This window comes from Trachypithecus francoisi, unplaced genomic scaffold (assembly GCF_009764315.1).
Source record: "Trachypithecus francoisi isolate TF-2019V2 unplaced genomic scaffold, Tfra_2.0 Lachesis_group2, whole genome shotgun sequence".
NCBI lineage: Eukaryota > Metazoa > Chordata > Mammalia > Primates > Cercopithecidae > Trachypithecus > Trachypithecus francoisi.
The window spans coordinates 16488259-16510580 of record NW_022681465.1 but is presented as its reverse complement, the minus strand read 5'-3'; the positions used below and the strand labels follow the sequence as shown (position 1 = coordinate 16510580).

The 22322-nt window shown below is 42.8% G+C and overlaps 1 long non-coding RNA gene across 11 annotated transcripts in view; it reads left to right on the top strand.

Annotated features, from left to right (window-relative positions):
• Positions 1-22322, top strand: part of LOC117064772 — a 36471-nt gene that overhangs the window by 4743 nt on the left and 9406 nt on the right. For 4 of the 11 annotated variants that reach the window (XR_004429665.1, XR_004429662.1, XR_004429658.1 and 1 more), the window contains exons 2-4: positions 482-552; positions 1822-2017; positions 10303-10491. This is a non-coding gene — a long non-coding RNA (uncharacterized LOC117064772). Of the gene's footprint in view, positions 1-481; positions 553-1821; positions 2018-10302; positions 10496-10676; positions 11389-22322 lie in introns of those variants that run through there. The other 7 variants (XR_004429663.1, XR_004429661.1, XR_004429660.1 and 4 more) reach the window with 4 other exon arrangements.

Sequence of the window (22322 nt, the reverse complement as noted above, 5' to 3'; positions counted from 1 at the left end):
CTTCAGGAACCGCAATTACAATCACAACAGTTAGTTGAACCCAGGACTTTTCCCAGGATTCCTGGAAACTAGGGTGTGACAGTAAAGCTGGGCTCACGGACGCCTATCTGACGCGCTTACTGTGGACATGAACTCAATGCACGTGCTGGTAGTGGATGTGGTGGTGTGCAGCCCCCACCTCCCCTCCAGGACTCAGGCACTCATTCGCCCAGCTGCCAGGAGTGCTGGCTTTTGTTGTCTCACAGATGAGTCTGTCTTTGGGAATCCCTCCCTTAGCAGAAGAGAGCTGCCCTGCCCAAGGCCCTACCCCCTCTGCTGTTGGGGTTTGGGGGGCAGCACGCATCCTGTGGCTGGCTGGCCCCTTGCCTTGTCTAGACAACTCTGACAGCAGTCCATGGGAATTGCTGAAGGCCTTTATTGCAACCGAGTCATAATTCAATTTCTCCCTCTAAGGAATCCTTTTTCTCTTACTTCCTTATAGGTATTGATCCTAAAAGCACTCCCCAGTAAAAGTCCTGCATGTAAATCTCCACCTCAGACCCTGTTTCTCAGGTAAGCATACTTAAAACCATTGGTGCTAGGAATGGTCCGAGGAAGGAGACTCTAAAATGGAATGTGGAGCTGGGTCACCAGCTGACTGGCCACCAGAGAGGACACCATCACTAGGGGTGGGTGGGTGGATTACCTACAGCCCCTGGCAGGCTGTAACTTTGCAATTGCTGCAACCTTCACTGTGGTGTAACTGCTGGAAGGTAATGCATTGGTAGGTCTAATATCTGAGGTGTCTAGGGTTCAGGGGAAGTGGTGATTATAAGTGCAATAGAATTGGATGGCTGTTTCTGAGTGCTATAAAATGAATTAGAGAAAGGGGATGAAAGGGTACAATGATTAATCACCAATTTAAGGCTAAGTGTGAAAGCCGGAGGGCCTATGGCAGTTTATAAAGAGATTCTCATCTCCGGCAGCCAGAAATAGAAAAAAGCCAGGATCAAGCCTAGAACTTAATTATAAGGCCAGGAGGGCTCCAGGGAAGGTTAAAATTTTCACCCCCAGCAAGTGTGCTATATCAAGGTCAGGACCCTGACTGGGAAGGAGTAAGATGCCGAGACTTGGAATAAGGATATATGTGTTTCTGCACCAAAAATCTCGAATCCTCAGATTCCCCTGAACCCTCTGGGCCCACTGCTCCCTATTAAAAGCTAGTGGTACCGTTTATTGAAGACAGTGCAGGAGATTTTTCTTGCAATTCTTGCAGCATGTTCTTAACTCAGGGTTGATCCTAACTCCATTCCTGGACACTAGGCCAGTAAACAGAATGGGGATCAGCAACTGAATTCTCCTGGCCAAATCCAGCCTGCAGTCTATTTTGGTAAATAAAGTTTTAGTGGAATACAACCATATCCATTCAATGACACATTGCCTATGGCTGCCTTCATGCTACAATGGGAGAATTGAGTAGTCATGACAAAGTCCATATGGCCCACAAAACCTAAAATGTTTACGATCCGGTTCTTTACAGGTAAAGTTTACTGACCCCTGAACTAGAGTCAAGTACAATAAAACTTGACAGGAGAAGTGCTGATTGTGATAAGGAAGGAAAAAATAGACACCAAAGAAGATGCAACACTGAGTCAGCAAGTACTAGCAGGAGTGGAAGAATATATATGGGATGAATCCCGAAGGGCCTGGGTTAAGAAGGATGCAATATATAGTTGGATACTGGAAACTTTATCTACATGGGAGCAGTCCCCTGAGATAGAGAATTTGGCACTCTGCTTGGTTGACTCTTGGGGTCTCTTTGTTGACTCTTTTCTTTCTTAGAAATGCAGTGATCAACTATATGGAGGAGATATGTGAGAAATGCCTTAGCAGACGATGCAGAAAGAGATCAAAAGGCTCAGAGAAGCAGGAATGCTACGGTGGATATGCAGTCAGCTCTCTGCATCTGTGGGTTCAACCAACCTCGGACTGAAAATATTCAGTATTTGGGAAAAAAGTGGCATCCCATACTGAACATGTACGTACATTTCTTTTCTCCTTGTCGTGATTCTGTAGTCAATACAGTATAGTGACTATTTACATAGCATTCACATGGTATTAGGTATTATAAGTAATCTAGAGGTGATTTAAAGTGTATGGGAGGGTGTGTGTAGGTTATATGCAAATCCTAGGCTATTTTATATCACAGACTTGAGTATCTACAGATTTTGGTATCCAAGGGAGGTTCTGGAACCAATCCTATATGGATGCTGAGGGATGGCTGTACACTGGCTCTCCCTATCCATGGTTTTGCTTTCCACAGTTTGTTTACCCACAGTCAACTGTGGGCTGAAAATATTAAATAGAAGATTCCAGAAAGAAACAATTCATAAGATTTAAATTGCACATTGTTCTGAGTAGTGTGATGAAGTCTTGCACTGTCCCCCCTAGGATTTGAACTGTCCTTTTATCCAGTGGATACACACTGTCTACACTTCCCTCCAGTTAGCCACTTCACCATCTCAGTGATCAGATCGACCGTCCAGGTATCACAGTGCTCGTGTTCAAGGCACCCCCATTTTACCTAATAATGGTCCCAAAGCACAAGAGGAGTGATACTGGCGATTCAAATATGCCAAAGGGAAGCCATAAAGTGCTTCCTTTAAGTGAAAAGGTGAAAGTTCTTAAGGAAAAAAAAAAATTGTATGCTGAGGTTGCAAAGATCCATGGTAAGAACAAATTTTTTACCTGTAAAATTGTGAAGAAGGACAAATAAATTTATGCTAGTTTTGTGGTTGTACTCAAACTGCAAAAGTGCCACGGTGCATGTATAGGAAAAAACATCATGCGTATGGGGCTTGGTACTATTCACAGTTTCCGGCATCCACCTGTGAGGTGGCCTTGGAACGTATTTCCAAGGGGCAATGTGTCAATAAGAAACTCAATGGTGGCTATCCCCTCTAGGGGAGGGCTGATACTATAGACCTTGCTGGGGTTCTAAAGAACTGGGATCTCTAAAAGCAATGGGGATGGTAAGATCCCAGATTGGTAGAGGCCAGGTGGCAGACCATAAGTAGCAGACCAAGAAGGATGCAATTATTATCATAAATGGAAAGGTTGGAGTGGCAGCCAGGGGTCCTCACCCACAGAGAGCTATAGAGATGGTTACTAGACCACAGTGTTATTAAGGGTAAGATACAGGGGCACATAAGAATAATGCCAACACTTCACTGAAGAGTCATGGCCAATTTTCAGATCTGAGCCTGTCCTTTGACCCAGAACCTGTTGACTAGAGAAGTTGGTTTGAGGAAGGAGCCTGCTATACTATGGCAAGTACGTATGATAACAATTCCCCCAGTCTTTACTTGAAGGGATCTGTGGTCATTTACTTGGTTAACTGTTCAATGGGAAAAAGGACAATCCTAGATATTTCCAGGACTCTTGGGCATGGTCCAAACTCCACTGATCTTCAGGAAGTTTTGTTTCATCCAGGCCCCTTGCTGAAGTGGGAGCTTATGAAGAGTAAGAAATAAGTCCAGACCCAGTCGATTTCACAAGGGATTCTTTGGCTCCATGGATCCACCTGGTGGTCATTTCTTCAGTCTCTGGATGTATAATTGAAATCCATAGTAGTCAGCAGAATCTTCTCATTAGTTCCTCGGTTTGTAGGGCCAACCAGTATGGTCTGTAGTGAAGAAGGCTACATAGAAGCCTCTGAAACTTTCTTACCATGGCCAAGAGAATAAATAAGAACAATATGACATCCAGGGAAATGGCCAAGAAATCTGGCACTCTAAACATGCTCAACACTACAAGTGGTCTCCATCATGTCCCCATTTAATTATCATTCTGTCCCCCTTCAGAACCAGGGGTCCAAATAATTGACAGCAGATCTCCATGAAGTCAAGTGATTACTTAATATACCTATTACCACTACCAAATGTCCAAGCTTCCAGCGACAGAAACCAACACTGAGCTCTTCAACAAACACAGTCCCCAGAGGAGACTAACCAGCCACTTGTTAGCAACTTGATTACATTGGATCCCTTTTAATCTGGAAATGTCAGTAATTGATTTTGACTGGTATTGACACATATTCCAGAGATGGCTTTACCTTTCCTACCAACAGGGACCCAGGCAGCATTACCCCTGCAGGCTTGCAGATTATAAGATAAACTGACTTGGAATCCTGCATTATGCGACTGTGGACCACTGACCCCATTTTATAGCAAGGGAAGAACAACAATGGACATATGATGATAGGATCTACTGGTCTCGTCCCGTAACACCATCCAGAAACTGCCTGTCTACTAGAGTGTTTTTAGTTTTTTAGTTTTTTAGCACAGCTAAAGTGCTAGCCTGCAGATGATGTGTTGTAAGGACAGGGTGGCATTGAACCAATGTCGATTATATAGTGCTATGTTTCCAGTAGGTGGGATTGATGGCCCCAGGAAACAATGATTGGGGCCTGGTGTGGTGGCTCACACCTGTAATCCCAGCACTTTAGGAGGCCAAGATGGGTGGATCACTTGAGGCCAGGCGTTTGAGACTAACCTGGCGAACATGGTGAAACCCCGTCTCTACAAAAAATACAAAAACTAGCCAGGCATGGTGGAGTGTTCCTGTAGTCCCAGCTACTCGGGAGGCTGAGGCAGAGAATCAATTGAACTGGGAGGCGGAGGTTGCAGTGAGCCAAGATTGTACCACTGCACTCCAGCCATGCGGCAGAGCGAGAAAAGAAAACAATAAGAAAACAATGATTGGAAGTAGGTCTGGCTCCACTACCATTACTCCCAATGACCTGCTTGAGGAATTTGTGCTTGCTTGCCTTGCACATTTAGTCTCTCCTGGGTCCTTATCTCCAAGGGGAGAATGCTTCTACCAGGGAAACAGCAAGAATTCCATTACACTTTAAGCTCCAGCGCTGTCCAGTCATGATCACAGCCACCCAGGTGACTCATTAGGTTGTCTCTTGGTACCCCCTTGCCAGATCTTCATGGTAAATTAGCAAGTACAGTAGCCATGGGTGGAACTTGGTTATGCCACCAAGCCATGCTTTCATGGTGACGCAGGGCTCAGGCTCCCCTGGGATGAAAATCTGGTCATGCCACCAGGTAAGCCACCCAGACTACAGCAGTGCTGCTTAAAAGTGTGATAGCAGAGGAGGACGACCATGACACCAGATGTAGTCACTGAAAGGGGCTGAGATTTGTCCCAATAACCTTCCTCTTACCAGTTTCCAAAGAAAAATAGATCATTGAGAATCCTATGGAGCTATTCTCAGAGGGGATGAAGTTACTACATGAAGGAGGGAGGCTAGAGGTAGGGGCTGCAATGCGAGGGGAGATATACTCCCCACATGTCTCCTTCAGGATCAAAGCATTCATTTCCAAGCAGTCAGAAGAGTTGGTTTCTCACTCCTGCAAAAGTACTCATCCGTGAGTCGCTCTCGGGATTGACTCTTGGCCAAAAGGAGCTACTTTTTCCAATACCCATTTCCGTGGGTATTGGATTTATGTGAGAATACAAGGGCCTCGCCCCCTTGCCTAGATTATGAAAGCTCTGAAGGGCCTTTCTACTTGGTCTTTTCTTGGTATCTGCCATGGCCTCTTGCAACCGCATCACAGTTCTACTTCTCCGTGTGCCCAATCCTGCTTCCCTCACCCCTCCCAGGTGATGTTTCTGAGAACATTCCCCAATAAAGCTCCTGCATGTAACTTTCCATCTCAGAGTCTGGCTCCTGGGAACCTGTCCTGAGAGTATGACCTGCTTTAAGCATCTTATCAATGCCTCGATTTTCCTAATTGTTATACTTATGGGGTTAAAAACAAACCAGTGATTAAGTGTAAATAATTTTTCCCTCACAAACTGAAAATTAAAATATTCAGTAGTTTCATTCCGCTGAACATATTTTACTGGACATGAAGGGCTTTGTTTCTTTGGGGAGTCAACTCCACATAGCATCTTCCCTTTAATGAGCTTTTGGCGTTTCAATCATTTATTTTTAATCAAGTTCTAATCCACTGTTTAGTTAGATGTTTCCAAAGTATTTTTACAATGTAGTATGTTTTTAAAATTAGATCTCCATCTGTCATTATATGGAATGTGTGTGGGCATTAGTGAATGGACTTATTTTTACCCTCTGAATGCTATTAGCTTGCTTAACCATATCCCTGGAAAAGAAGTGTCACTACAAGTGATCTTTTCTTCCCTTCACTCACAATTAATTTTTTTTTGTTTTGTGATCCAAAGCTTCAGGTTTTCAAAAACCCAAATCAGCACCTTAACCTGTTTAAAGAGGAGCACAGGAAATTGTTCTGCAGAATTTGTGTTCTCTTTCCATTTCCAAATTATTTCATTGCCACAACAAAGAAGTTCACTGAGCATATCACAGACCTCTTCATTCTGAATTTCTTAGATTGATAGTTTTCATGCTCCTTCTATTAACACTTAAATTGGTGATAGTGTAAGGTGCCAAAAAATGTAGAAGATGATCAGTCTTTTATTTTAATCACCAATTTCAAAACTAATCAGATAATATTGGAGTGATTCCATTTCAAATGCAGATCAGAAATCAGCACATAATATATGGAGGAGGATTTTCTCACAGATCTTTTTGTAGTTATTTCTTCCATATCTTTCTAGTCCTGGCGTATATGGAATTTCTTTTCTATAGGTTTTGATATACTCATATGCATCACTTTTTAGGGTTATTATTATTATTATTATTATGGAATGTTCCAAACATACAGAAAGTAGAGAGTATAGGATAATGAACCTTCATGGACTCATCTCTCAGCTTCAACAGCTGTCAACAATTTGCAACTCTTGTTTCATCTACTCATCTCCGCCTCCTCTCTCCCTCCCACCACATACAAACACACACACACACACACACACACACACACACACTTACTTTTTTTTCCTGGAATATTTGAAGCAAATACTAGATATCATATTATTTTCTTTGTAAATTCTTTATATGCATTTAAACAGCAAGACTTAAAAAAATAACCACCTAGGTATTATCATACCAAGCAAATAACAAAAATACCCCAAATATTCTAATACCAATTCATATTCAAATGTCTTTAATTGTCTTAAAGTTGTTCTTTTACGGTTGGCCTATTCGAATAATATTAATAATAATATCTCTTAGCTATTTCAGTCTACATTGTCCCTCCTCCTTGCTCCTCAATTGTTTTCATGCCATTGAATTTGTTAGAAAAATCAGATTATCCTTTAGATCTACATTCTAGATTTGCATAATTGTTTCTCTGTGATGTTTTTAACTTGTTCCTCTGTTTTTTCTTTTTTTTTTTTTTTTTTTTTTTTTTTTTTTGTTGAGACGGAGTCTCGCTCTGTCGCCCAGGCTGGAGTGCAGTGGCCGGATCTCAGCTCACTGCAAGCTCCGCCTCCCGGGTTTACGCCATTCTCTCGCCTCAGCCTCCCGAGTAGCTGGGACTACAGGCGCCCGCCATCTCGCCCGGCTAATTTTTTGTATTTTTTTTAATAGAGACGGGGTTTCACCGTGTTAGCCAGGATGGTTTCGATCTCCTGACCTCGTGATCCGCCCGTCTCGGCCTCCCAAAGTGCTGGGATTACAGGCTTGAGCCACCGCGCCCGGCCACCTCCTCTGTTTTTTCTATTTCCTATAAACTGATAGTTAGGTTTGAGTCTTAAATTGATTAAGGTTAAAATGCTTTTTAGATTATAATATTTCTGATGCTATGTACTTTCTGTGGAATCATACTATGAACTCATGATGTCTGTTTGCTCCACTTTCGGTAATGCCAGGAATCAGTCCTGGTGATGTCAGGATGCTCCATCCTCTAAAAGTCGCCCACAAGTATTTCACCTGTGATTTTAACATTCACTGATGACCATTGCCAGATCCAGGGTTTCATGGTGGATTGAAATGGCAGTTTTCTTAATCTGTCCTTCCTTCTGCATTAGTTACCCATAATTCTTCTATAAAGACTTATCCTTATCAAGTATTTGGCTGCCCTGAGTTACAGTTTGTACAAGAAAGACAGGATAAATTCTTGATTCTTTCTATGTATTTATCAATTTTCAGAGTAATGAGTTGGTGCTCTTATAAGTAAGTTTTTAAAAAGTATCATTATGAACTCATTGATTTTTATGTTTAATGATTTAACTGAGAGTGATTATGATTCTTTTGGGTAGTCGCATTGTGTCATTTTGAGATCTTTTTTCAAGTTGGTTTCCTTTTGACATGACCGATTTAGTCTTTAGTAGCTTCTTGAATTCTTGCATTTCAAGATGTCCCAGACTCATCTCGTACATTTCAGATTCCATACAGATTCCCCAAAAGGTGACTTACTGAGCCAAAAGGAATAACTATTTTTTTTTTTTTTGAGACGGAGTCTCGCTCTGTCGCCCAGGCTGGAGTGCAGTGGCCGGATCTCAGCTCACTGCAAGCTCTGCCTCCCGGATTTACGCCATTCTCCTGCCTCAGCCTCCCAAGTAGCTGGGACTACAGGTGCCCGCCACCTCGCCCAGCTAGTTTTTTGTATTTTTTTTAGTAGAGACGGGGTTTCACCGTGTTAACCAAGATGGTCTCGATCTCCTGACCTCGTGATCCGACCGTCTGGGCCTCCCAAAGGAATAACTATTTTTAAGGTAGTTTGACATAGTGGAAGGGTATGGTCTTTGGAGGTAGGTAGGTTAGGATTAGAGTCTCAGCTCCATTGCTTATGAGCTCTGGGGTTTAGAAAAGCCTTAACCTCCCAAAATGATGATAATAGGAACTCCTATTAGGAAGAGAAAGGTAATAACAGAAAATTATTTTACTCTAGTGTAAGTGGAAAAAGCAGAGTTCACAATGATATAAAATGCGTAAAGTAACTATTGTGATCAAATATGCTACAGTGTTAATGATGGCATCATCTGATGGTGGGAATACAGGTTATGTTTCTCTTTTTTAATGCCTTATACTGTATTTTTCTACATAACAAAGAATAGAAATAAAAAGATAGGGGCCGGGCGCGGTGGCTCAAGCCTGTAATCCCAGCACTTTGGGAGGCCGAGACGGGCGGATCACGAGGTCAGGAGATCGAGACCATCCTGGCGAACACAGTGAAACCCCGTCTCTACTAAAAATACAAAAAACTAGCCGGGCGAGGTGGCGGGCGCCTGTAGTCCCAGCTTCTCGGGAGGCTGAGGCAGGAGAATGGCGTAAACCGGGAGGCGGAGCTTGCAGTGAGCTGAGATCCGGCCACTGCACTCCAGCCTGGGCGACAGAGCGAGACTCCGTCTCAACAAAAAAAAAAAAAAAAAAAAAAAAAAAGATAGGTTTATTCAAAGAAAAATAAGCCTCTACTGTAAATCCTATAGTGATGATTAAAATTCATTTAAGATATGATTCATGGCATATGCTTTTTGTATCTCTCATGGTCAATTGAATCCACTTTTCCTTTAACAAAATTTAATGCAAATTCTGTAATAAAGAAAAATATTGATGTAAGTGTACTCTGCCATCTGGTTCCTTTCTCTATGCCATGCCATATTGATTTCAATAGACCAGGTCAAAGCTGAGTGTTTCCTGCTTTCAAGGTTGACCTCTGAAGGCCTCCTACTGTTTCGCCTCCTTGCTCCCTGGGGAGAGCTGCTAAGTCTTTCGTTGACAGCTGAAGGCAGGATAAAATACAATCTCCATTTGACATGCTTATAAATCATTTTTCCTATGGGACAAGATTGTTGGTGTTGGGTGCTCACTGAAAATCATCTTATTGATCAGAAAACTAAGCCAATTGATTCTTTATTCACTTGAGGATTCAGATTGACTAATCAAAGATGAATTCATCTTGTAATCTTTTAAAACTATGACAAATGATTTAAAAAACTTTTGTGGAAGATGTCTGCAGCAGTTTCTAATCTAAGATTCAATCTGATTTTCAGAAATGGTATTTTGATCTTGGGGTTGAGGGTCATAATTTCCTCTTTAAAATGGACATTAAAATTCAGCACGCATTTGGAGTACAAGGAAGGGTGATGATCACAGATAAGTTTTTCTTATTTTTTTTTCTATTTGTATATATCTTATTTCAAAAGAGAATTCTTGCTTTTAATTTTGGATACAGTGTAGGCTAAGTCCAACATTGTGGCATCTTGACTGCGGCGGCCTGTTGGATTAATCGTGAACAGTAAATTGCCTTTGGCAGGTCTTCAGGTAGCTGTGTAAGAAGCAACAAGGAAAACAAAGGGTCCTGGTAATTGCAAACAACTGGTAAGGGTTGTTTTCTTTTTCTTTTCCTTCATGTTCTTCCTAATTGATGTGCTGATTTGTATATGAACCTATAGATGAGTCAAACCTAAGCATTCAGCATCGGGAGTGCTGTCACTAAACGTGTAGCCTCATTCAACAACACATCCTTATCAAGCACTTGCAGGTACTCCGTTGAATGTTAGAAATGCATTGATGGTGGAGACATAGCACCGGCTCACAGGGACCTTCCAGCCTAGGCCACAGGATTGGACGTATGCACTTTGGTAGGTAAGAGAATAGCAGAGGCTTCACCAAGTATGATGTGGGAAGTGGGATGAGTGATGGTGGGGAGCCATTCCTCTGAATGGTGTTTTAGTCAGGGTTCTCAGAGAAATGGAATCAATAGTATGTCTTTCTCTCTCCCTCTTTCACTCTTTCTTGCTCTCTGTCTTCCTCTTTCTCTCTTGAGATTTATTTTTAGAAATTGACTTATGCAAGCGTGGGGCTGGCAAGTCTAACAACTGCAGGGCAGGTCAGCAGGCTGGGATCCCAGGGAAGAGATGATGCTGCAGTCTGTAGTCTGAAGCCTGTGCAGAGGCAGAATTTCCTCTTTCTTGGAGGATCTCAGGCTTTTTCTCCAAAGTCCTTCAACTGACTGGATGAGGCCACCCCCATTAGGGAGGGTACATTAGCTTTCCTTCAAGTCTACTGATGCAAATGTTTATCTCATCTACACACTGCCTTCACAGCAACAACTAGAGTGATATTTGACCATGCATCTGGGCACCATAGCCCAGACAAACTGGTACATAAAAAATTACCACAGATGGGGAGAGGCTTTATGGGGGAAAGCTGGTTAGGAGACATAAAAATACTCAAAGCCTGAGAACAGGCCTTTAGCTGCTCCCAAAGTATCCAAATGGATGGTCCATCAGAAATTGGAAGCCATCCACCGGAAAGACCTTTTTCCCAGCAACAGGTACATGAGCATGTGTTGTGTGTTGAACAGGACTGAGCTCCCACCAGAGGATCCAAGGAATGGGATTGATTTAGTCCTGGCCTCACCATCTCCCTTAAAAATGCCAGCTTATTTCTCTGCATATTTGCCTTATTATTTTTTTCATTGTTCTCTGGAGATTTATGATTTTCAACTGGTTTGTTTTTTTTTTTTTTTTTGAGATGGAGTGCAGTGGCATAATCCCAGCTCACTGCAACCTTTGCCTCCTGAGTTCAAGCGATTTTCCTGCCTCAGCCTCCTGCGTAGCTGGGATTACAGGTGTGCACCACCATGCCCGGCTGATTTTTTTGTGTTTTTAATAGAGATGAGGTTTCACCATGTTGGTGAGGCTGGTCTCAAACTGCTGACCTCAGGTGATCCACCCACCTCGGCCTCCCAAAGTGCTGGGATTACGGGTGTGAGCCACCGTGCCTGGCCCTTTAATTATTATTACTTTTTTTAAGAGAGAGATTTTGCTCTGTCACCCAGGCTGCAGTGCAGTGGTGAGATCACTGCTCACTGCAGACCCAACCCCCCGGGATCAAGTGATCCTCCCTCCTCAGCCTCCCCAGTAGCTGGGACTGCAGGTCTGCATCATCATGCCTGGCTATTTTTTTTTTTTTTTTTTTTTTAGAGAGAGAGTCTCTCTATGTTGCTCAGGCTGGACTTGAACTCCTGGGCTCAAGCAATACTCCCACCTCAGCCTCCCAATACACTGGGATTACGTGTGTGAGCCACCATGCCTGGTCCCTTTCCCCCTTTAAAAATATAAACTAAATAAATAAATTAATAAATAATAAGCATTTTATCTATTTAAACATCAATATTTTTAATATTCTAATTACATACGGTTTACTTCTTGAATATGTAGTTCACTCCTATGACATAAATTCAAGATTCAAAAGGGTATACAGTGAAAGTAATTATCTCTCTCACTCCTGACTTCAAGCCACCTAAAGTGTTTCCCCAGAGGCAGCAACTATGATCAGATTGTTAATTTTGTTTTAGAGATATTCTATGATATATAAACAACTGAGTATAAATACTTAAAAAATGTACAATAACATCTTGATTTTTTTCACTTAAAATATTTCGAAGATTGTTCCACTTGAATCTTGTTAAAGCTGCCTTATTTTTTATGGCTTTGTAATATTTCGTTGTGCAAATATACCGTAATTTATTTAGTCAATCCTCGTCTAGATTGTTGCAGGCTTATGCTAGTAAGACAATACGGACATAAATATCCTTGAACACACACTTTCCCCCACCAACCCCATTTTTTAGGATATATTCCTAGAAGTAGGATTGCCAGGTCAAAGGGGATGTTCATTTGAAATTCTGACATACTAGCAGATTGTTCTCCATAGAGGCCATGCCAATTTACACACCTACCACTGATCATTTTCAGCTCCAACTTTCAAATTTTAGAATACAACATCACATGGCATTTTTTCCAAGGATAGTGACGGGATTTTGGCTGATTCATTCTCTCCTTTTCCCTCATGGCCCTGGTGCCTGATCACAAGGATTTGGAAGTCAGCCGCCTGTGAGTAGTCTGAGGAAAGAGAACAAAGTGAAGGCAACTTGTCCATAGAGGCACTGACCGCAGAGATTCACCTTATTACTCCCTGGACCTGGTTTAAATATAAAAATGTGGGTCTCCTCTTTGTGACTTGCCCATGTTCACTCAGCTCATACACAGGTGTCAGGAGTAGAACTTGAACTCTGCTCCAGGGCATTCTTGTGACCCTGGAGGTCGTAGATTTGTAAGCATGCCTGCGTGAGCTAAGCCACGCGCATCGTTCAAGACAGCACCTGGTACACAGCAAGCACTCAGCAGGGTCACTTATTGTAGTCCTCGCTCATTAGGAGGCAGGTGTGGAATGAATGAGGCAGGAGGTGCTGGAGGGGATTCGTAGTCTGGATGTTGCTGGGGCTGGGGGCTGAAGCATCAGAGATGGCTTGGTTGACCTCCCCAGTCTCTCCAGCTGTGGAACTCAAACAGCTCCAGCTAGGAAGCTGTGTTTGAGTCATGGGGGCAGATGAGCATTTTTCTTAATTGAGCAGGAGCTAATGAGAGCTGTATTTCTTTGAATCTGCCCATTGGATGAGAACAAACGTTAATGATCACTGAGCTGGAAAGGCCAGATACAATTTACCAAATGAGAGAGCATCTTCCCCCATCAGTTATAAAACAGTGTGCAGAGGACCGGGGCATATTTTCCAACAGCGAAAGTCCATCAGCAGCTACAGTGTTAAATGCAGAGCGAAGGGCCCATAAACTGGCAGCCACGTGTGAAGCAATTAGATGTGGCACTGCCCCCGCAGCCACGTTCCAGCAGCTGCCTCTGTTGGAGCTTTCAAGGCTCAGCAACTTGTAGGATGACAGAGGAATAATAATGCGCTGGTTTTCTTTGCGGACACAAAGCAGGCTGCGTTGGGGGAACTCCTCTCTCCTGATTGTGGGAAGATTCAGAAGACATCCTCACCTGGGTCTTGAGGGACGGGCAGAGCTAAGTTCTCCCTGGGTGCACCTCTGACCAGCTCCCTCTGCCAAAACAGACTCCATAATCTGCTGATGGCCAAAATGAAGGACACTGGACACGCCTGGTGAGAAACCCAGACTCCAGGAGAAGTGATAGTGGTCTGGCTGGCTTCCTCTCCTTTTGTTTTTAAAAGGGAAACCATCTCACTATGTTGCTTAGGCTGGCCTCAAACTTCTAGGCTCATGTGATTCTCCTTCCTCGGCCTCCCAAGGAGCTGGGACTACAGGCACTTGTCACTGTGTCCAGCTTCCTTGTTTTTAATGGTGTACGCAATCTACCATTTCACATTTTACATCTCCCATTCCACCAAGTGCCCAGTTTTTTTACTCTATCTTGGTAGCCCAGAGAGTGTTCCTAAGTCACTGGGGCTCAGTGAGGTTGGTGGTCATTTGACTAGGTTAGCTTGATTAATTCCTTCCCTTAAATGCCCATAATTTGAGGTATTAAGGATATTGACATAAGGTGAGAAGAGAACTGGTCAGGGTAATGTCTGGGCATGGAGGAAGAATGAAGGCAGAACATTACGGGGTTTCTCTTTCTCTTTTTTCTGACTATCTCCTTCGAGAGCTTGGAGCATGAGTGAGTCCCATCGACTGGCATTTTTAAGGGAGATGGTGAGGCCAGGACTAAACCAATCCCATTCCTTGGATCCTCTGGTGGGAGCTCGGTCCTTCCGTTCAACACACAGCACATATTCATGTACCTGTTGCTGGGGAAAAGATCTTTCCAGTGGATGGCTTCCTAATTTCTGATGGGCCATCAATTTGGATATGGCCCTGGGTGTGTGGTGTGTCTGAGTGGGCGGCACCTTCTCACCAGGAGCAAGCCTGACTGCCCTGTTTGCTCCATGCTCCTGGCCAAGGGGCCACTGCCGTCCCTGCCCCAAGGCCTCTGTGAGATCCTCCTCCACTCCACATCCTGAAAGCTGCTTACCTTCAGGGTCCTAATGATGCCAAGAATCCTCTGAAGTTTCTGGGAAGAGTGGTTTTGAAAGGGACGAGGGGCTCCTGTGTTACCCAGGCACCGGGAGCATGGTCGTCTGTGTGGCTGAGGCAGCATTGCTTAGTGTTTGAGTTGACCATCTCTCCTAGAATCTTGGTTCCACCTCTTACTCTGTGTCTTTGGGAGAACTACTTACCTTCTGTGTGCCTTGGTTTCCATATCTGTAAAATATGGATAATAAAAGTACCTACTATTATTATGTCATGAAAATTAAGTGACAGCATGCATGTAAAGTGATTAGAAAGGTGCCTTCATTGCCTTCTGTAGAAGGAGACCCCCTCTCCCGCCACCACAGCTGCCCAGTCTTTAACATTGCTACTTCATGTTCTTATGTGACTTCTTTCTAGGACTCAAATCTGGTCTGGGTGGGATGGGGTGGGGCAGGGAGGAAGGGGGAGGACAGCTGCCAGGTTGTCTCAGGCTCAGCCTCCTTTCTTTCCTTTGCGCACATGACTTTCCTCTCCTCATTCTGACACCAAAAACATTGATCAGTTCCCAAGCATATCAGTGTATGGACCTGGGTGCCCACAGGGGTCACAGCTCTGCAAACTGCATGTGTGAATCCAGCGGGGTCTTGCTGGGCCCCTCTGAACTATCCCTGCAGGCCCATTTTACATCCATTGCAGCCTTTTGTGGCTTTCTCGCCCACCAAAGCCCTCCTGCCATCTAAAACTAGTGCCTTGTGTTGGAATTTCTCTCCCAGGCATGGTGTCATGATCACCAAAATTACTCCCAAGCATTTGCAGATATTCTCAGTGCTACAATCAGTTTTCTGCTGGACACTGTCAGGCCCAGTCCAGTATTTATCAGCTATGCCTCAAAAGACTGTTTCCTTCCAGAAGACCTGTGTACGGGCAACACCGGTTTGTCCCTGGGCATTGAGTGACATTATGATTTGTGTGTCCCTCAGTGTTGAGTGGCATTAGGATCCTTGCGTGTCCCTCAGTGTTGAGTGGCATTAGGATCTTTGCATGTCCCTCAGTGTTGTGTGGCATCAGGATCCTTGCGTGTCCCTCAGTGTTGAGTGGCATTATGATATGCATGTCCCTCAGTGTTGGGTGGCATTAGGATCCTTGCGTGTCCCTCAGTGTTGGGTGGCATTAGGATCCTTGTATGTCCTTCAGTGTTGAGTGACATTATGATCCTTGTGTGTCCCTCAGTGTTGGGTGCCATTATGATCCTTGTGTGTCCCTCACTGTTGGGTGGCATCAGGATCCTTGCAGCTGCAGAGCTCCTCAATCTCCTTCTGTCTAGGACAGCATGGGCACTTTTGTCCTCTCTGTGCCCTGTTTTGACCCTGCGCATCTGCCCTGGTAAATGGAGGTGAGGACTATGACTGATTTGCCGTTATTTATGGGAGGTGGATGTCAGTTATAATAATTTACTTTTTTATTAAGCCATCGTTGCTCCCTTCTGTTTCATCTTCAAATGAGATGCCCTTCTTTTATCTTTCCCTTTGACTTGTAGCTTCTCCCCTGCTTTCCCTTTCCTTTTACATTAAAATATTTATTGTTCATTCATTTCATAGTATGCATTTGTACTCTTAGTATCAGCTGAATGAAACTGTTCAGCAAATAAAAATGGTCAATAATTTAAACATATACATTTACTAAATATAACTTTCATTTTAAAAATAGAAGTTTTTTAAAACTTATTAACTGAGCACTCACTTTAAAGGATTGAGTCCTACAGTTTGGAGAAACGCACTGCTACCTCTGTTTTTGCATCTCTCTCCCTTCCTCTCCCCCTCCCTTTCTCTCTCTCTCTCTCACACACACACACACAGTGAATAATTGATGGTAATCAGAAATCTGTGACTTTTTTCAGCTGAACTGGGGTTTATAGCATAGAGATAAAAATATGGGCTATGATGATCCAAATTTTGGGACTGACTGCACTCACTAGTAGTATGCATCTGGGAAACCCACTAGGTCACTCTCAGCCCCACTTTCCTCATCTTTAAAATGAAGACATTTGGCTTCTGATTCTGTAAAGTCCCATCCACCCCTTATATTCCACAGCTCTCTGGATTCTGAAGACCAGGGTTCCAATTCACAGTGTCCGTTAATCCAGGAGCCACAAAGGCAAGTGCTTATTTGCATAGAAATAGAATGCTAATCGGGTGCAGACAAAGCTCATCCGAATCAAGACGGCTGTCAGGGCAACACCCTTCTGAAGGTGCCCAGACAAGGCGAGCAGAAGCAGGAGAAATTAAATTTAGCTGGAGTAGTGGAGTGCTATCGGTTATCGGCGGCCCCAGGCACGTTAAATGGCATCTGGCTTCTGAGTGCTTAGCAGGGGAGCTCTTATCGCTCCAGTCCTGGAATTTGGAACCATTATCTGTTAGAGCAGAGGGATTAAAAATAATGTCTGGGCCTAATGGACAGCGGTGAACAGTCAGCCACATGGTGCCGTTTATTGCTGGTGGAAAAGTAGTCTTGGCCGAGCGAAGCCAGGGGGCTGAGGTAGGGAGATTCCGAATCACCAGCAGATGACCAAGGTCACTCGGGAAAGTCTGGCTGACTTCTCTGTAGCTAAATTTTCATCTTCATTTTGTGAAGAGTTATCATCTGACTCTTGTTATTAGAATAAAATGCAATAAGGTGGCAACAGCCCTTTGGAAAATTATAAATACCCTTGACATGAGTTTGAACAGTGTGGGTCCACTTAGATGTGAATTTTCTTCCACCTCTGTTATCCATGAGAGAGCAAGACCAGCCTCTCCTCTCCCTCTTCTTCCTGCTCAGCTGACTCAAGGTGAAGACGACAAGGATGAAGCCCTTGAGGATGATCCACTTCTACTTAACGAATAGGATATAGATTTTCTTTTCTGTGTGGTTGTCTCAATAACATTTTATTTTCTCTAGCTTATTGTCAAGAATGCAGTAGATAATACATGTAAAGTACAAAATATGTGGTTAACTGACTGGTTGTGTTACTGGTAAGGCTTTGATCAACAGTAGGCTGTTAGTTAAGTTTTTGGTGAGTTAAAAGTTATACATGGATTTTCTAGTACGCAGAGGGTCAGCCTCTTAGCCCCCATGTTGTTCAACGGTCAGTTGTGGTGTGAAAGTTGTCATAACAAAAATGGAGTCCCTTGTGTCAAAGCCTAGCAAATGGAGCTGGGGAAGGCCATGGAGGGCTATCTTGTACAATTTTCCTGATAATGGGAACTATCACAAGAAATGTTTTCAAACTGCAGCTTACTACATGAGTCACTCAAGGCAAATTAGCAGCACAAAGACAGCTAGCCACTTATACAAGAACCCCTGCTTGTTTCAAAAACTGTCTCACAAGCCCAGTTCAAAACGACAAGGGCTTAACCATAACTCCAAGATTACAAGTCCGACCTAGCAACTACTGACACTTGTCAATAAGAATTTGCCAGCTCTTGTTAGATGACGCCAACACCAACGAGCTTTCTTTCAAAACAACTTCTATACCCTCCTCTCTCTCCAGTAAAACTCTAACTTTCCTTTGTTTTCTGGACATGCCAGAGACCACCCTGGTCTCTGTATCTGTCCAAAGTTGTAATCCTATTTCTTTGGTATTCCTAAATAAATCTATTTTGCTTGGAGACTCACCTCTACATATTTTTATTTCAAGCTGACAGTACGATCCATACCAATAATCAATTTTCAGGCAACCAATACTCAGCATTTATTATATACTTGATACTGAGAATGGTAATAATAGCCAAGACTTATTAAGCACTTATTAGGTAGATGCTTTGTAAGTACCATCATTATCCCCACTGGGGAGTTTAGAAAACGGAGGCAAAGTACTTTGCCTGAGATCATAGCTGTTGCATGGCTGGGCTGAGGCTCCAATTCACTCTAGAACCTGCAATCTTAACCATAATTATACATGCTCTTTAATAATAATCATGGCCTTATTTAGAAATAAATCCAGTCTTTTACGTAATATATATTTCACTTATTTGAGATATTATAATCTTGATATATATTTCAGTTAATAAAGAATAAGCACATTTTCATGTCTTTAAAAATTGCTCCTTGACACAATCAAAGGGTGCATGTTATAATGAAAGGAATTACTACAATCTAAATAGAAAGACAAACTTAGTTTCTTTCTATTACAAATAATTTTAAAAGGAAAATTTGACTTTAATTTGTATCATTTCTCAAAAGTGAAATTATTGTGTAAAAGAGTGTGTATGTTTATTTTAAATTTGAAAAATTGCAGTCCAGATTTCTTCTTTTTTGAGATGGAGTCTTGCTCTGTCACCCAGGTTGGAGTGCAATGGTGTGATCTTGGCTCACTGCAATGTCCGCCTCCTGGGTTCAAGCTATTCTCCTGCCTCAGCCTCCTGAGTAACCGGGATTACAGGCATCAGCCACCATGCCTGGCTAATTGTTGTATTTTTAGTAAGGATGAGGTTTCACCATGCTGGCTAGGCTGGTCTTGAACTCCTGACCTCAGGTGATCTACCTGTCTCGGCCTCCCAAAGTGCTGGGATTACAGGTGTGAGCCACCGTGCCTGGCCCCAAATTTCAAGTATATCTAAAAGTAGGGAGAGCGATGTTATGAATCCAGTGTTTCCATCACCAGCTTCAGCAATTATCAACACCTAGCCAATCTTGTTTCATTTATTCCCTCCCCACAGAGCAATTATTTTAAAGCAAGTCCCAGATGCTATCTCATCTATAGAGATTCCATTTTGTCTTTCTAAAGGATTAAGACTCTTTTTTAAAAAACCTGCAATATCATTGTCACATCTAAAAAAATTAACAACAATTCTTTAATATTGCCAAATACCTTGTCAGCTTACATTTCTTTGATTGTATTATAAACAGTCATGTACCATATAACGATGTTTCAGCTGATGACGGATCACATATATGATGGGTAGTACTATAAGATTATAATACCATATTTTGATTTACCATCATGTCACAATTTCCTACAGTATTCAGTACAGTAATACGCTGTGCAGATTTGCAGTCTAGGAGCAATAATAGGCCATACCATCTAGCCTAGGTGTATTGTAGGCTATCCTATCTAGGTTTGTGTAAGTACACGCAATGATGTTTGCACAGTGACAAAATCTCCTAACAATTCGTTTCTCAGAACATATTCCTGTTAAGCAACACATGACTGTATTTAAATTAGTATCCAAATAAGTTCTATACACTGTGATTGGTTAACAGGTTTTCTAGATCTCTTTCTACCTAGCCCACCTCCCTACCTCCCCTTCACCATTTTCTTCTTTTGAGGAAACTGGATCATTTTTTCTATGGAGTTCAACAGTTGCTAATTGCATCACTAAAGTACTTGATATGTTATTTTTTTCCCTCATATTTCTTATAAATTGGTAATTACATCTAGAAATGACCAGACTCATATCCTCCAGGTTCAAGTCGTCTTAACCTCCAGAAATGTTATCCTGAAAAGTTGGAGGGTTCACTTTGCTTGAATAAACTTGCTAGGTATCCATATTGACAAATCAAACATGGTGGCTAAACTATGGAACAATTCTGATTGGTTTGTGGGAGGATGACACACTCATCCAAACCACGTGGACTGTGAATGGGGAGGGAGATGGATTATCAACAAAAATGGAAGGTTTTAAATAAAAATGATAGAACATAGTGTGCATGGATGCAAAAAGGACTAAACCAGAAAACGTGCACTACACTCACCTTGGAGTCTCAACTATAAATCTCATGTCTGAGGGATCAGCTGAGCATGGAAGAGGGAGCCTATTTCTGATGAAGAGAGGGTGTGGATCATGTAAATTTAGCAAATTTAAGCCGGAAGGAGCTTTAAAGAGCTCAGTCAGGTCTTCCATTAGAGAATGTAGGAAACTGGAGTCTCACAGAGGCTAAGTGACACGCCCAAGACCATATTCCTTATCAATTGTCGGGTTTGAAACAAGCTCACAGAGCAACCAGAACCAATTGAATGGGAATCTTTTGGTTCCTTCCTCTGATCATTGCCATTCTCATCTTAAGATAAATAATGGGCTGGGCGCGGTGGCTCATGCCTGTAATCCCAGCACTTTGGGAGGCCAAGGTGGGTGGATCACTGAGGTCAGGAGTTCAAGACCAGCCTGACCAACATGGAAAAGTCCCATCTCTACTAAAAATACAAAATTAGCTGGGCGTGGTGGTGCATGCCTGTAATCCCAGCTATTTGGGAGACTGAGGCAGGAGAATTGCTTGAACCCGGGAGGCGGAGGTTGCAGTGAGTCAAGATGGCCCATTGTACTCCAGCCTGGGCAACAAGAGCGAAACTCTGTCTCAAAAACAAAACAAAACAAAAAGATAAAAAAGATAAATAATGTAGTCCTGCTCAAAAATGAGGAAAGCCAAATGTTCTCATTGCGTATTTCCTTCTCATCTCATCACTTAGTCCACTAAGTAACCCTTTTCCTGTCAGGAAATCATATATAATGTTAAAAAAAAAAAAAAGTCAAACATGTATGTTTGTCTATGTATGTATGTGAGAGTGGTTTTTAATTGATATTCACCAGTTTTCTATATCTATGTACCAAAAGCTCAAATGCAATTTACTTTCATATCCTCTTGTCTATTTCACCCCCCAAAATAAACTGTTTATTAAACATTTTTCATTTCATTTCCATCTTCCTTCAAGAGGACACACATACCCTCCAAATTTTCTCTTTACAAGGAAGTCTACCTTGATGCTAATATGGCCACTGCCCTGTCACTAACTAATTAAAAGAATCAGGTGATTTTTGCTCTGATTGGCTTCTTGGTGTAATGAGCAACATTTATGAAAAATTCCAAGTATTTTTCCTTCTCATTTTTATTTTTCTTCCCTTTTGTTCTTTGTTCATATTTGTTTGGCATCTCCCAGAATTTCTCAAGGATTGGAGGCACAAAGCAGGCAGGTCTCAGCATCACATCAGCCATCTCTGGGTGGGGGAGTGTTGAGGTAGGTAAGAAAAGGGAAAAGTGTCTGGTGCAGAAGACACTTTGAGGATGATTTTTCATATAATTGTTTCACAGAGTATCCTGTGCAGGTTGTTCAGAGAAGCATCTAATTGTATCAAGGGACTCTCGGGTGGAAAGGTGCTGATATAAGGTTCTGCCCCAAGTTAAAATGCATTGTTTTTTTTTTTTTTTTTTTTTTTGAGGCGGAGTCTCGCTCTGTTGCCCGGACTGGAGTGCAGTGGCCGGATCTCAGCTCACTGCAAGCTCCGCCTCCCGGGTTTACGCCATTCTCCTGCCTCAGCCTCCCGAGTAGCTGGGACTACAGGCGCCTGCCATCTCGCCCGGCTAGTTTTTGTGTTTTTTTTTTAGTAGAGACGGGGTTTCACCGTGTTAGCCAGGATGGTCTCGATCTCCTGACCTCGTGATCCGCCCGTCTCGGCCTCCCAAAGTGCTGGGATTACAGGCTTGAGCCACCGCGCCCGGCTAAAATGCATTGTTTTATGGAAGTAAAAAATAAAGAAATGAAAAGCAGTCCCTGACATCTGGGAGCCTTATACCCCTAGCTGGACCTCAGTGTTATTGCAAGCTGACCTGGAGCTCATAGCTGGGCCCTGTTGTTCTCCTGCTCACATAAACAAGCTCACAGAGCA